At 33.9% G+C, this 14,622-nt stretch overlaps 1 protein-coding gene and 1 long non-coding RNA gene across 4 annotated transcripts in view; both read left to right on the forward strand.

The window, feature by feature from the left end:
* LOC123316452 (monocyte to macrophage differentiation factor) overlaps nt 1-14,622 on the forward strand; it is a 245,539-nt gene that overhangs the window by 208,671 nt on the left and 22,246 nt on the right. The gene's annotated exons all lie outside the window — the stretch shown is intronic.
* On the forward strand, nt 11,765-12,151 carry LOC123316454. The gene is made up of 2 exons (XR_006538084.1): nt 11,765-12,023; nt 12,087-12,151. It is a non-coding gene; the product is annotated as an uncharacterized LOC123316454 (long non-coding RNA).

A 14,622-nucleotide genomic window follows, 5' to 3' on the forward strand; every position in this document is an offset into this window, starting at 1 on the left:
TGTTCTAGAAATAATTGTTTTGGTCAGACGCCTCTAAGGAATAGAGCACTTCATGAAAATGTATTTAAAAATCCATAATTGATTTTTTTTCAAAGAATATTCTGTTGAAGGTGTTCAACAATTATACCATATTCGGTCTTCAAAATACTCTTTCACAAGGATAAAATGTTTCAAAATTGATAATATCCAAATATGGATGGAAAAACTACGCTATCTTGAAACTAAAATTTAAAACTTGATATTCAGAATGAATCTATTTTTCTATGGACAACTAGTTGTGTGAATAAAAACAAAGAAAGAAATCGCGGGCTGTCAGATCGGGAGATCTAGCAGTCCAATATTGGGGTCCTACCCTTCTAATAAAATGACCTGAAATACTGATAAATACTTTTGCTGGTGCATAAATATCATCAATGTTTCAATAACAAGTTGTAATAAGACCAGAACAATCCATAGATTTCCATAGATCCAATAATGACTATAACGGAATCAGTGAAGAATTCGAAAGTGCATTTATCATACTTATCCGAAGTGCCAATCATTACCTTCACTAAAAGACCAAATGAGGTGAAAATCAGTTCGGAAAATTACTTCAGTTCCACGTTGTCCATAAAAAGCGATTCATTCGGAAGACATCGAATTATAATTATTATTTTCATGATCATGATAGCGTAGTTTTTCATTTCTATTTTTGTTCATTATCAATAATAAAGCTTATTATCACTGTTAATGACTTATCTGAATAACCAGATATGCTATAAATATCAAAAACAAATGCAAGACATATATTGAGAACGAAAAAATTCAGTTGAACATTTCCAATTCCATTTTTAGATTTCCTCAGTTGATTGGCGATCATATTCATCCCAATAATAAATGTGAAGTAAAAGTCAATATGCAGCGCTGTTCTTTCCAGACATTTCACGATCAAACAATTATTCATTAGAAATAATCTGAAAAGGTATACCAAAGTTTCATTGATTTTGAGAAAATCAATGAAGATACCTGAAAAATTCAAAATTATGACGAGAAAAACTACAAACAGAGTGTTTTGCATGAGTTTAAATTTGAATATATCCTCAATGAGTCCGGTCCTGTGTTCGTCAACTTTTAATGTTCTGTTTTATTGAAACTTAGAAGTTTAAGCGGATAATGAAGTTTTTGCCGAATCCAACTAAAATATTTTGAGTTATAGCCGAACAAAAATTAGGGAAATTTGAATAAACTCCTCTCTATATCGGAAACGGAATGCCTAAGACACACATATGAGGTGTTTTTGAACTAAGCTCAATGCCCTCTATTCACGGTTTTCGTTTGTCCGTTTTCTTGTGAAACACCCTGTGTACTGAAAAATTTCAAAAGACTCCTCGAGCAATTAAGAAATGCCATTAAATCAAGGAGTTTCTTTTGAACCGCTATGATGAAAAATGTCAATATCCAGTTATTATTATTATTTGGGGTGATTCATCGAAAATCCCCAATATCTCGAAAACCAAGGCACTTTTGCCAAACGTAAAATATATTTATTTGAACCGCCATAGAGTACTCTACCCGCAGGCTCCATATTATCCACTCATTACGCCACACCCTGTATAATTATTATTATTATATCAATGTATTGAAAATAAACAGACATGAATACTAGGCAGTTGTTTTGTTTGAAGGTGAAGCTCCTGTTGCTTCAAACTTCTTTTAATTATTTTGACTACCATTCACGCAAGATAATTTTTGTTGAGGAATTCAATATTCTCGTAATTATCCGTTCATTTCTTCAAGAGATACCCATTCCCTACCACCTATGAGTATTCAATTCAATGCTAACACTGCATCAAATGCATTTCATCTTCGGGTTGATTTTTTTGAGTTCTACAACTGATGTAACGTCTTCAGCCAAAGAAAATAAACAACAGTAACTCTCCTCAAGCTACTGATTACTTCTATTTTCCATGTAAATAAATAGATTTGGTATGTTTTCAATCAGTTTGTATAAATGTCAATTATGTTCGTTACATATTTTCGACGCAATTTTTTCCGAAGTGATTTGACATTGTGATGAAATACGTAATTACTGAGAGTCTCACGTAGAACGGACTACGTAGCACTGATTTAAAACTCAAAAATGTTTTGACAAGCGTCTTAACCCAACATTTTCGTACCATACAGAGTGAAAGGTATTCAATTTCCATGGCCAATCCTGTGCTAAAATGAAAGTGAATGAAGTATAGAAGCTGAAAGTAAAACGTATATCTTTGTTGATTCATTCGGGAAAAACATTTCAATGGAGTTCCTCATGTCGTGAATATAATGCCCAAAATTTAGATAACTATTTCATACCAGAACAAATTCGGTAAAATTGCCTTTGGAATTAATCTTATATGTAACGAAAAATTTCATTGTCATGTATCATTCATTTTAGGACCTATACGGTATTAAACTCCCCTATCGGACGAAGTATCGTAGACATAGCATACTTATTCAAAACTGTTGATATTCATGAAGAAAAGATAATAATTTCTGTCCAAATTCATTTACTCCGAATCCTTATCAATCAATTATTAGCGTATGAAGTTTATTGATATCAGTATCGTTCTCGAACTATTTACAGGTTTCAGTATGTGTGAATGAATCGGGAGAGCAGCTGTATTCTGTATATGAGTAGAATTCAAGCTGCCCTACTTTCTGTCCTCCTGAAATCTGGCAACGTTGCGGGAGGTGAGAGCGCACTACTAATAAGAAATATATGCGGAGGTAGTAAGGTCTGATTCGTTTAAAGAAAAATTTTTCAATGAAAATCTTTTCCCCTCTTTAGGTACCCCTGTTATTTACCTTCCCCTCTACATATATAAGCAAAAATTATTCCAATTAAAAAACTCCTTCACCCGGAGGTCAGGTCGCCCAATGAACTTAACGGAGGTAACAACGAACTACGGGTTCATATATATATATATGTATATATATATATATATATATATATATATTAGTTATAAAGTGTTAATACCACCTCCAAAATAGTGACTCGTTTAACGCTCTCACCTCATATATATCGCTGCCACCTCCGAAATCGGAGGTGACAACGTTTTGCCTTGTTTTTTAGCTTGTTAGATTCAGGAGGCTTCAGGGACCAACATATCAAAAAATCGTTTTGAGGTCACAACGCACCCCCTTTATGTACTGAACAATCTTTTAGTTCGAGTGTATATCACTGGCGCTAGTGTGCTGAGCTGTATATCGAAGAATTGCTCTGGAAGACTCTTTGCTCGTTAGTACCTCCGAAAATGGCAACGTTGTACTGAGCAAGCAGATGTAGACAGGCGGAATATCAGTATACGGAGGAATTAAGTAAAGAGAGGCGCAGCGCGTTTTCTCCTCCATTATTGCAAGCCAGGCGGCATATCTCAACGATTTTTTATCGCATTCCTCTGTAGGGGAAAGAATCACGTGAAAGAGAACCAATCTTGGCTCCCTCGAATGGGATTATGACTGTTATTTCATCGTGCGTATATCTATGCATCCGTTGAACTTCTTTCATCTCAAGCTAACACTATAATTCTGAATTTGGCGAACTATTTCATTAACTATCTGAAAACGAATCGATTTGAGTCTTGTCCATCATGATATTTCTTCTCTCTATGGAAATGATCCATATAGATAATACTACCTATTAGTATAACGAATAATCAGTATTGTTACATTGCATATAATAAAATAACCTGTTCAGAGAAAAACATTTTTTGGATAAGAAAATTAAGATGTTAATGGTGATGAATATTCAAGGACAATGAGCCAATCCGAAAATTTTCATTTCAGAATCAGGAGAAATAAATGCTACAAATTTCACAATATCACAGAAATGAACAACGTCGGCTAAACCGAATGTTGGACATTGTGTTATTTCAAATGGAACGCTCTTTATATTCTTCTTGAATCAGATTTCTCAATGATTTCGAGGAATCCTTTGCTCAGAAACATCTCTTTTATTATCGATTATGTTTAAATATTGGATTTTCCCGAAAATTTGAAGAGCTTGTACCATCTCTCTGGTTTAAATATTTCAGTGATGTATCATGAAGAAAATTACCAATTATATCGAAACTAGTAAGATTTTATGAAGAATTCGCCAAAACAGATTTGCATTTTTCGATTGATCATTCAGGGTGTAAGGGAAAAAATAAACAATATTGAAGTCTTTGGAAGGCCTCGAGTCAACATATTTTGAAATTGCAACCATATTTTTGTCAAGATATAATGAATCTACAGAATGAAGTTAATAATATAGATACATACTCGGATACATATGATTGAGATACAGATGATTGATTAACTTCTACTATCTAAAAGAAAAAGGTACATAGATAAAATATAGCTATATACAGGATATCTGTACACAAATGCGAAGGAATAAGGGAGATGATTCCTTAATGAAAATAAGCGGGGGTATTTCCTGTAAATTTTCCAAATCGACAGCCCTTCCAAGATACAGCCTTTGGAAGGCGATGACGAGTTTACAGTTTTTAATTTTTTTTACAGATTCTAAAAAACACTGAGTCATAAAACTATACATATTATGAAGCACTGAGTAGATTGTTACCAGTTTCAACTTCGGCAAGCTCGTAGTTCAGGCGGTAAATTGCTATCGATTTTTTCAATGTGTCTCTCCCTTAAATTCAAAAATTTCTGTAAAAATGTTGAAATTTGAGTTATTACGCTATTGTCATAGAAGTATACGAAACTAGCAGGTCGGGGGATCCAAGATTTCGGGCCGATTCACCTCAAAAAAACATAATAAAATGAATTTCGTGAATACCTACCGAGGCTGAAAACCAATATTCTCCGCTATAAAAAATTAGTATTATTCCAATAATATACCGACTTAATGAATGCTACGTTGCTATTACTATAAGGCCCGGTTGTTCAGTTCAGGATGAGGCCGAGATTTAAGATGATCCTAGATTGATCTGACAGAACTGAACTGAAATGTCAAAATCAATCTAGGATAAACTTTAATCCCGAACTGAACAACTGCTATACATGTAGAGTTTCGGATTTTGCGAGAACCTACTACTTTTTCTTCAAAACAACAACTACGCTGAAGGAAATGTGATTGACTGTTAGCGACGCGGAATATCAACCATCCAAATTCTGTAGTCCATACAAATTTTTTTGAACTCTCATCATACTATATAGCAGTCGGATACTGAAATCCGTCATTTGTCAAAATGAGTTGTCAGTTCATAGACTGACCAACATTTTCGAAAGCTATTGATCTATTAATTAAATCGTTCTATAATTGGTCCTAAATTGACAGTCGTATTGTGAAAAACGATATGCAGCGGATTATCTAAACACGAAATAAATTCTGAAATGTTTCGGATCATAAGGTTAATTGAATAAGTATCTTGTTCGTATCATTTGTTGAACTTCATTATTCTAAATATTCTTCAATGAATGAAAATATAATATCAACACACATAATTTTTTGATTTATTCGTCATGAAATCATTAAATGAATCGTTTCTCGAAAAGTTTCGAGTCTGAGGCAAATATAATATTGAATTATTTACATCATTATTTGATGTGTGTGAAGTTGGCCCAGCACTTTTTGATTTTCGAAAAAAAAATTTTGTGCTGAATTGTGCTAGGTTTGTGCTGATTTGTGCCGTTGAAATTTTTGTTTTATTCCACACGGTTCTCAAAATATTTCACAAAATGTATAGAATGGGCTAGCCCAGCACTTATCGAAAAAATGAGTTTTGACGACTGAAACAGGTTGTGCTATGCATGTACATTGTTGTGCCGTTCGAATTTTTGCGAAATTCCCTCTTATCTCCCGGAAAATCGAAAATGAAGAAAAAAGTTAGCCCAGCACTTTTGATTTTTCTTCTCAAAAATTAGTGGAAAAATTTGTGCTACATTTGTGCTGACTTGTGCCGTAAATATTTTCTCGAAAATTAGTCGGATTTTCCGGGAAATCGCAAAATTGAAAAAAAAGTTAGCCCAGCACTTTCGTTTTTTCTCAATGAAAACTATGTGAAAAATTGTGCTAGTCGTGTGCCAACTTGTGCCGTTGAAATTTTCACGAAAATCCTTCTAGTTTTCCAAAAAATTTAGATTTTGGAAAAAAGTCAGCCCAGCGTGTTTTTGCAGTTTAATTTTTTTTATTAAATTGTGCTACATTTGTGCTGATTTGTGCCGTTGAGATTTCCAAAAAAACTTTCAACTTTTCCTTCAAATGGTGGATATCAGAAAAATCAGTAGATTGCCTGAAATCAGTATAAATGGCAACAGGCCTAATACTCGTAAATTGAGCTTAATGAACTCCAGCGTGGAAAGCCAATGACTGTAAAATATTACTATTGTTTATAACTCAATTTTCTTGATACAGATGCAGATGCGTGACTCTGAAAATAGTTTACCGTTAATCTCAAAATTTTATATATATGGAAGATACGTTTCAGTCCGTGTATGAAATTAAGCTGAAAAATTAACAGCATGTAAACAGCCATTAACATTATTTTTTCAAGAGTTTTATCTACAAGTTATAAACAATAGTAATCTTCTTTAGTCATTAGCTATCCACGTTGGTGTTTATTAAGCTCAATTTACGAGATTTCTCTCCTGAAAACTGAATTCTGGCAACATTGTTATCGTGATACACTTCTGATGATTTATGACGCTATGCAAAACTTGATAAGTCGTAGGTTGTGCACGCAGGGTTGCCAACCTCAACGGTATTCGGCCTGTTGCCATTTATACTGATTTTCAGGCAATCTACTGATTTTTCTGATATCCACCATTTGAAGGAAAAGTTGAAAGTTTTTTCTGAAAATCTCAACGGCACAAATCAGCACAAATGTAGCACAACTTAATAAAAAAAATCAAACTGCAAAAACAAGAAAGTGCTGGGCTGACATTTTTCTTAATTTCGCGATTTCCCGGAAAATCCGACGAATTTTCGAGAAAATATTTACGGCACAAGTCAGCACAAATGTAGCACAAATTTTTCCACCAATTTTTGGAAAGAAAAATCAAAAGTGCTGGGCTAACTTTTTTCTTCATTTTCGATTTTCCGGGAGATAAGAGGGACTTTCGCAAAAATTCGAACGGCACAGTACTGAACATGCATAGCACAACCTGTTTCAGTCGTAAAAACTCATTTTTTCGATAAGTGCTGGGCTAGCCCATTCTATACATTTTGTGAAATATTTTGAGAACCGTGTGGAATGAAACAAAAATTTTAACGGCACAAATTAGCACAAACCTAGCACAATTCAGCACAAAAATTTTTTTTTCGAAAATCGAAAAGTGCTGGGCCAACTTCACACACATCATTATTTGTCGAACTTCAAAGTTCTGAATGAATTAAAATCTAAACGTGACAATATACGAGACAGTTTTCGCAAGAGTTTCAATGAAATCTGAAAATTTTCATCATTCTGGAGCATTCTGGACATCAATAATTCTCGAATCATCCATGGCATAAATTCAATTTTATGCAATATAACACGCAAAACGAAATGTTACTCGAACTCATCTTGAGCAGTTCTTTCCTAAAAAGCTCGAATCAGGTAGAAAAGTTTGAACCCTTCGTATCAGCATTAACACGTGTTTTGCAGTAAACAGATGCCGATTTCATTTTCAACGGGCAATGTAACCAGGGTCGGGGGGATGAACCAGAGTCTCTGGATGAACGTTTCTCACAACAAGAAGAATTTGAATTTTCATATGAGGGTGAGGGCATTTGTTTCAAAATTTTCAGAGTACAAGGAGTATACAGGGTGTTTCACGAGTAAACAGACAAATGAAAACCGTGAATAGAGGGCATTGCGCTAAGTTCAAAATCACCCCATATACAGGGTGTCCCAAAACTAGTGAATCAAACGTCACACCACAATAGAGTAAACCAAATATTATCGAATGACACCAACATTAGTTCAACGAAAACGTACCGTTTCCAAAATAATCAGAATTTTATTAAAATACCTAAAGTTTCCGATATTCGAACTATTTTTCTTAATAACAGGGCCAGTTTGTGAAGAAGGATATCGATTTTAAATTATATTGAACTAAGATTATTGTTTTATCTCCCCTAATTGAAATTATTTTAAGTAGTTAATCGATAACCATAACCTAAGTCTCGACCTAAGATGATGTTAATTGAAACAATTGTTTTTTCTACATGATTTTTAATACTCAGATTAAACAGGGGTGATAATATGGGAGAAAAACGCTCTCCTTAATCACAAATTTGCCTTGTAATTGAAAAAATAGTTCGCAAATCAGCAACTTTAGGTTAGGTTTTCTCAGAAACCGTACATTTTCGCTCAACTAATGTTGGTGTCATTCGATAGTATTCTATCTACTCTATCGTGGTGTGACGTTTGTTTCGATAGTTTTGGGGCACCCTATATATAGGTTTCTTCAGTGTTTTTTGAAATTTCTCGAATTTCCGTTCGGCTATAACTCCTGAAATTCTCTATCAAGTCGACTGAAAATTTATATTTAGCCTTGAGTTGTTAATTTCATTGAAACAGAGCATTTAAATTCGACAAAATCAGGACCGGGCTCAGTGAGGCTTTACTTAACTTCAAACTCATAAAAACACCGTGTATGTAGTTTTTTTATAATAATTTAAACTTTTTTGTTATCTGCATTATTATTGTCTCAAAATGAATTGATTTTTGGGTTGCCCTACCTGTTGATCATGTTCTAGAAAAAATTGTTTTGGTCAGACGCCTCTAAGGAATAGAGCACTGCATGAAAAATAAAAATTCTTAATTGATTTTTTTCAAAGAAATGAAATGAATGTGTTCAACAATTATGCCATATTCGGTCTTCAAAATAGTCATACACAATGATGAAATGTTTCAAAATTGATAATGCACAAATATGGATGGAAGAACTACGCTATCTTGAAACTAAATATTGAAACTTGATCTTCAGAATTAATCTATTTTTCTATGGACAACTAGTTGTGTGAATGAAAACAAAGAAAGAAATCGCGGGGTGTCAGATCTGGAGATCTAGCAGTCCAATGTTGGGGTCCTACCCTTCTAATGAAATGACCTGAAATACTGATAAATACTTTTGCTGGTGCATGAATATCATCAATGTTTCAATAACAAATTGTAATAAGACCAGTCCAATCCATAGATTTCCATAGATCCAATAATGAATATAACGGAATGAGTGAAGAATTCGAAAGTGCATTTATCATACTTATTCGAAGTGCCAATCATTACCTTCACTAAAGGACCAAATGAGGTGAAAATCAATTCGGAAAATTACTTCAGGTCCACGTTGTCCATAAAAAGCGATTCATTCGGAAGATATCAAGTTATAATTATTATTTTTATGATAGCGTAGTTTTTTATTGCTATTTTTGTTCATTATCAATAATAAAGCTTATTATCACTGTGAATGATTTATCTGAATAACCAGATATGCTAAAATATCAAAAACGAAAAAATTCAGTTGAACATTTCCAATTCCATTTTTAGATTTCCACATCTGATTGGCGATCATATTCATACCATTAATTATTGTGAAGTTAAAGTCAATATGCAGCGCTGTTTTTTCTAGAGGCATTTCACCACCAAATAATTATTCATTAAAAATTATCCACTGATAAAGCATACCAAAATTTCATTGATTTTGGGAAAATCTATGCAGATACCTGAAAAATTCAAAATTATGACGAAAAAAGCTACAAACAGAGTGTTTTGCATGAGTTTAAGTTTGAATATAGCCTCAATGAGTCCGGTCCTGTGTTCGTCAACTTTTAATGTTCTGTTTTATTGAAACTTACAAGCTTAAGCGGATAATGAGTTTTTAGCCGAATACAACTGAATTATTTGGAGTTATAGCTGAACGAAAATTCGGGAAATTTGAATAAACTCCTCTGTATATCGGAAACGGAATGCACAAGACACACATATGAGGTGTTTTTAAACTCAGCTCAATGCCCTCTATTCACGGTTTTCGTTTGTCCGTTTACTTGTGAAACACCCTGTGTACTGAGAAATAGCAAAAGACACCTCGAGCAATTAAGAAATGCCATTAAATCGAGTAGTTTCTTTTGATCCGCTCTGATGGAAAATGTCAATATCCAGATATTATTATTATTTATATAATAATATCTCGAAAACCAAGGCTCTTTTACCAAATGTAAAATATATTTATCTGAACCGCCATAGAGTCCTCTACCCGCAGAATCCATATTATCCATTCATTACGCCACACCCTGTATAATTATTATCATTATATCAATGTATTGAAAATAAACAGACATGAATACGAGCCAGTTGTTTTGTGAGGTGAAGCCCCTCTTGCTTCAAACTTCTTTTAATTATTTTGACTACTAATCACGCAAGATGATTTTTGTTGAAGAAATCAACATTCTTGTAATTATCCGTTCATTTCTTCAAGAGATACCCATTCCCTACCACCTTTGATTATTCAACTCAATGCTAACACTGCATCAAATGCATTTCATCTTCGGGTTCATTTTTTGAATTCTACAACTGATGTAACGTCTTCAACCTCCAGCCAAAGAAGATAAACAACAGTAACTCTCCTCAAGCTACTGATCACTTGTATTTTCCATATAAATAAATAGATTTGGTATGTCTTCAATCAGTTTGTATAAACGTCAATTATGTTCGTTACATATTTTCGACTCAATATTTTCCGAAGTGATTTGACATTGTGATGAAATACGTAATTACTGAGAGTCTCACGTAGAACGGACTACGTAGCACTGATTTAAAACTCAAGAATGTTTCGACAAGCGTCTTAACCCAACATTTTCGTACCATACAGAGTGAAAGGTATCCAATTTCCATGGCCAATCCAGTGCTAAAATGAAAGTGAATGGAATATAGAAGCTAAAAGTAAAACCTATATCTTTATTGATTCATTCAGGAAAAACATTTATATGGAGTTCCTAATGTCGTGAATATAATGGCCAAAAATTAGACTACTATTTCATACCAGAACAAATTCGGTAAAATTGTCTTTTGAATTAATCCTATATGTCACGAAAAATTTCATTTTCATGCATCATTCATTTTGGGACCTATATGGTATTAAACTACCCTATCGGACGAAGTATCGTAGACATAAGCATATTTATTCAAAACTGTCCAAATTCATTTACACCGAGATCACGAACCTTATCAATCAATTATCAGCGTATGAAGTTTATTAATATTATCTAGTATCGTTCTCGAACTATTTACAGGTTTCAATATGTGTGAATGAATCGGAAGAGCAGCTGTATTCTATATATGAGTAGAATTCGAGCTGTCTTACTTTCTGTCCTCCTAAAATCTGACAACGTTGCGGGAGGTGAGAGCACACTACTAATAAGAAATATATGCGGAGGTAGTAAGGTCTGATTCGTTTGAAGAAAAATTTTTCGATAAAAATCTTTTCCCCTCTTTAGGTACCCCTGCTATTTACCTTCCCCTGTACATATATAAACAAAAATCATTCCAATTATATAACTCCTTCACCCGGAGGTCAGGTCGCCCAATGAACTTAACGGAGGTAACAACGCACTACGGGTTCATATATATATATATATATATATATATATATATATATAAAATATATAATATAAGGGATATCGATCAGTGATTAACGAGATATATTTACTCTTTATTCATGTAAAGCCTAGCTTTCGAAGCTTTTTTGCTTCTTCCTCAGGGCAACTGTAAAATACAACAAAACACATCAGCAACAGTAAAACTGTATACTAGAAATGATCCACATACAAACTCAAAAAAGCAAAATTAACAAGAAAACGGACACGCAGGGACTAAGTCCAATATATGCATATCTTCTAGAACTTTCTAACAGACCATTTTTCGATGGTCCAGTTGATGAATGACATTTAACCTAACATTGTTTATTGCGTATTACAATATTGCGTTTCTTAATTGATAATCATTTAATGTTACCCTGTTTGATATTTGTGTCTACTTTTGTACATTTCTTAGACTTAGAGATCAACCTCGCATTCAGTAAGTTGTTTGTGCTCTGTTTTTTGTTTTACTGTTGCTGATGTGTTTTGTTGTATTTTACAGTTGCCCTGAGGAAGAAGCAAAAAAGCTTCGAAAGCTAGGCTTTACATGAATAAAGAGTAAATATATCTCGTTAATCACTGATCGATATCCCTTATATTATATATTTTATCATATTCAACGATCATTATCTTGAACATTATATATATATATATATATATATATATATATATATATATATATATATATATATATATATATATATATATATATATATATATATATATATATATATATATATATATATATATATATATATATATATATATATATATATATGTATATATGTATCTAGGTTGAAGTTGAAATTTTCTTTAATGTTTACAAACGTTTCGGCGCATCCGCCTTCTTCAGTGTAAATATAATTTAAAAAGACATCACAATCTAAAAATTGCACACATTAATTCAAATAAGTAAAAATGATTGCGAAATATCTCACAATTTGTTTTCCTTGTTGTTTGGATGTTGTCAAGTGGGTGCTGTCATCTTTATAATAATAATAATAATAATAATAGGCCTTTATTACCAATTCAATGACACAATAGAAACATAATTTATCAATTACAACACTCACAGGGCGGAGTTCAGATGGGTGAATGCCCTCTGTTCTTCCACTCAAACCCTGATAAAAAAAGTTATTTAAAATTCATAATACAAAAAAAAAAATTCATAATACAGAGCACTGAGTCCCACAAAAAATAAGAAAACTTGATATCAAAGATTGACTCGTTATAAGTCAGAAAGAATTTTAACATCAACAAAACTAAATAAGACCCCGATGTACCAGCCTACCGGCGCGCACGCTGTTCACTGAATAATTGATCAAAGACACGACACCTAAAAGCAGACACGGAAAGAGTTCGGAAATCAATGTATTGGTTGTAGAGTTTATAGACATTGAATGAAAAAGATCTCTCAAATAACGTTAGTCTATGGGGAGGGGACGAGATGAGGCCACGATTCCTTATATTCAGATTATGAATATCGGATCTAAATTTAATTTTCCTATGGAGATAAGAAGGGATTCCAGACGTCAACACCCTGTGATAAAGAACCAGTGCAGAAAGCTTGAACCTATTCACCATATTGAGCCATTTGATTTCATCGAGCTTATGACTTATTCTGTCAAATTTCCTGATACCATAGATGAATCTAAGACAAGAATTCTGAATTTTCTGAACCTTTCCGATAGTCTCCTGATCCAAACAAGCAAAATAAACTGCCGAACAATAGTTAAAACCAGAAAGAACTAATGAATTGCAGAGTGTAGCTTTCAAATCTCTAGGAAGGGAACGTCTGTGCGGATAAAGTAGGCGCAGACTCATTATAGACTTCTGGACACAAGATGCAATGTGGGTTCTGAACCGCAAGTTATGGTCCAAGAACAGACCCAGATTTTTCACACAATCTACTACCGGAATCATTACATTCGCGATCCTCAACTCAGCATTCAGACTCAAGGCACTGCAGATATCCCCTTTACCGAAAAAAATGGCCTTTGATTTGGACGGATTCAAAGTGAGCTGGTGAGCTTCAGCGATTTCACTCATAATTTTGAGATCCTCGTTCACTCTCGCAATGCCCTGCTCTAACTGATCTTGAGGAAAACTATAGTATAGCTGTGTATCGTCCGCATAAAAGTGAGCAAGACAGTACTTCAAAAAAGTAATCATATAATGAGTATAAAGCACGAATAGCAGCGGTCCCAAGATCGATCCCTGAGGAACACCCAGCAAAACCTTCAAGGGATCTGAAATGACATCACCAAACCTGACCTGCTGAGTCCTATCTGAAAGATAGCTCTTGATGAAAGCCACGGCACTCGATGAAAAACCTGTGAAGCGCATAATAGAAAATAGGACGTCATGCACCAACGTATCGAATGCTTTCGAGTAATCCAATAAAATAAGGACTGTTATCAATCCCCTATCCGAAGCGGTCAAGATGTCATCAGTCACCTTGAGTAGGGCCGTTGTACAACTATGTCCCCGTCTAAAACCCGACTGCTCCTGTGGAATCACACTATACTTGTCTAAGTGCTCCCGGATTTGAACAGCCAATACCTTTTCCAAGATTTTAGACATAGTTGGAAGAATACTTATAGGACGTAAGTCCCCATAACTTTCAACCTTAGAAGATTTGGGTATAGGTAAGATGATCGACTTCTTCCACAATTCAGGAAAGTAGCTTTCAACAATGCAACTATTTATAATGTGGACAACGAACTGCAATATAAACGGACAGCATAATCTCAGAAGTTGCGAGCCTATATCATCAATACCTCTCGATTCCGACTTGATCTCACAGAGATACTTAGATACTATGTCTTCGTCCACTAAATGGAACTCAAGTTTCTCCTCAAACTCACAGAATGAGTTACTGTCGTAGAATCTCATCACCTTCTCAGACTTCCCAATATCAACTTGTCTTTGAGAACCATTGAAGTAATCATTCATCTCATCTACATTAGTCAGACTGTCAGGAACATCAATCAGCTTTTTCGTTCTGTTGATATTCAAATATTTTAGCTGTTTCCACA

Source organism: Coccinella septempunctata, chromosome 7 (genome assembly GCF_907165205.1).
Source record: "Coccinella septempunctata chromosome 7, icCocSept1.1, whole genome shotgun sequence".
In the NCBI taxonomy this organism is placed as follows: Eukaryota; Metazoa; Arthropoda; class Insecta; order Coleoptera; family Coccinellidae; genus Coccinella; species Coccinella septempunctata.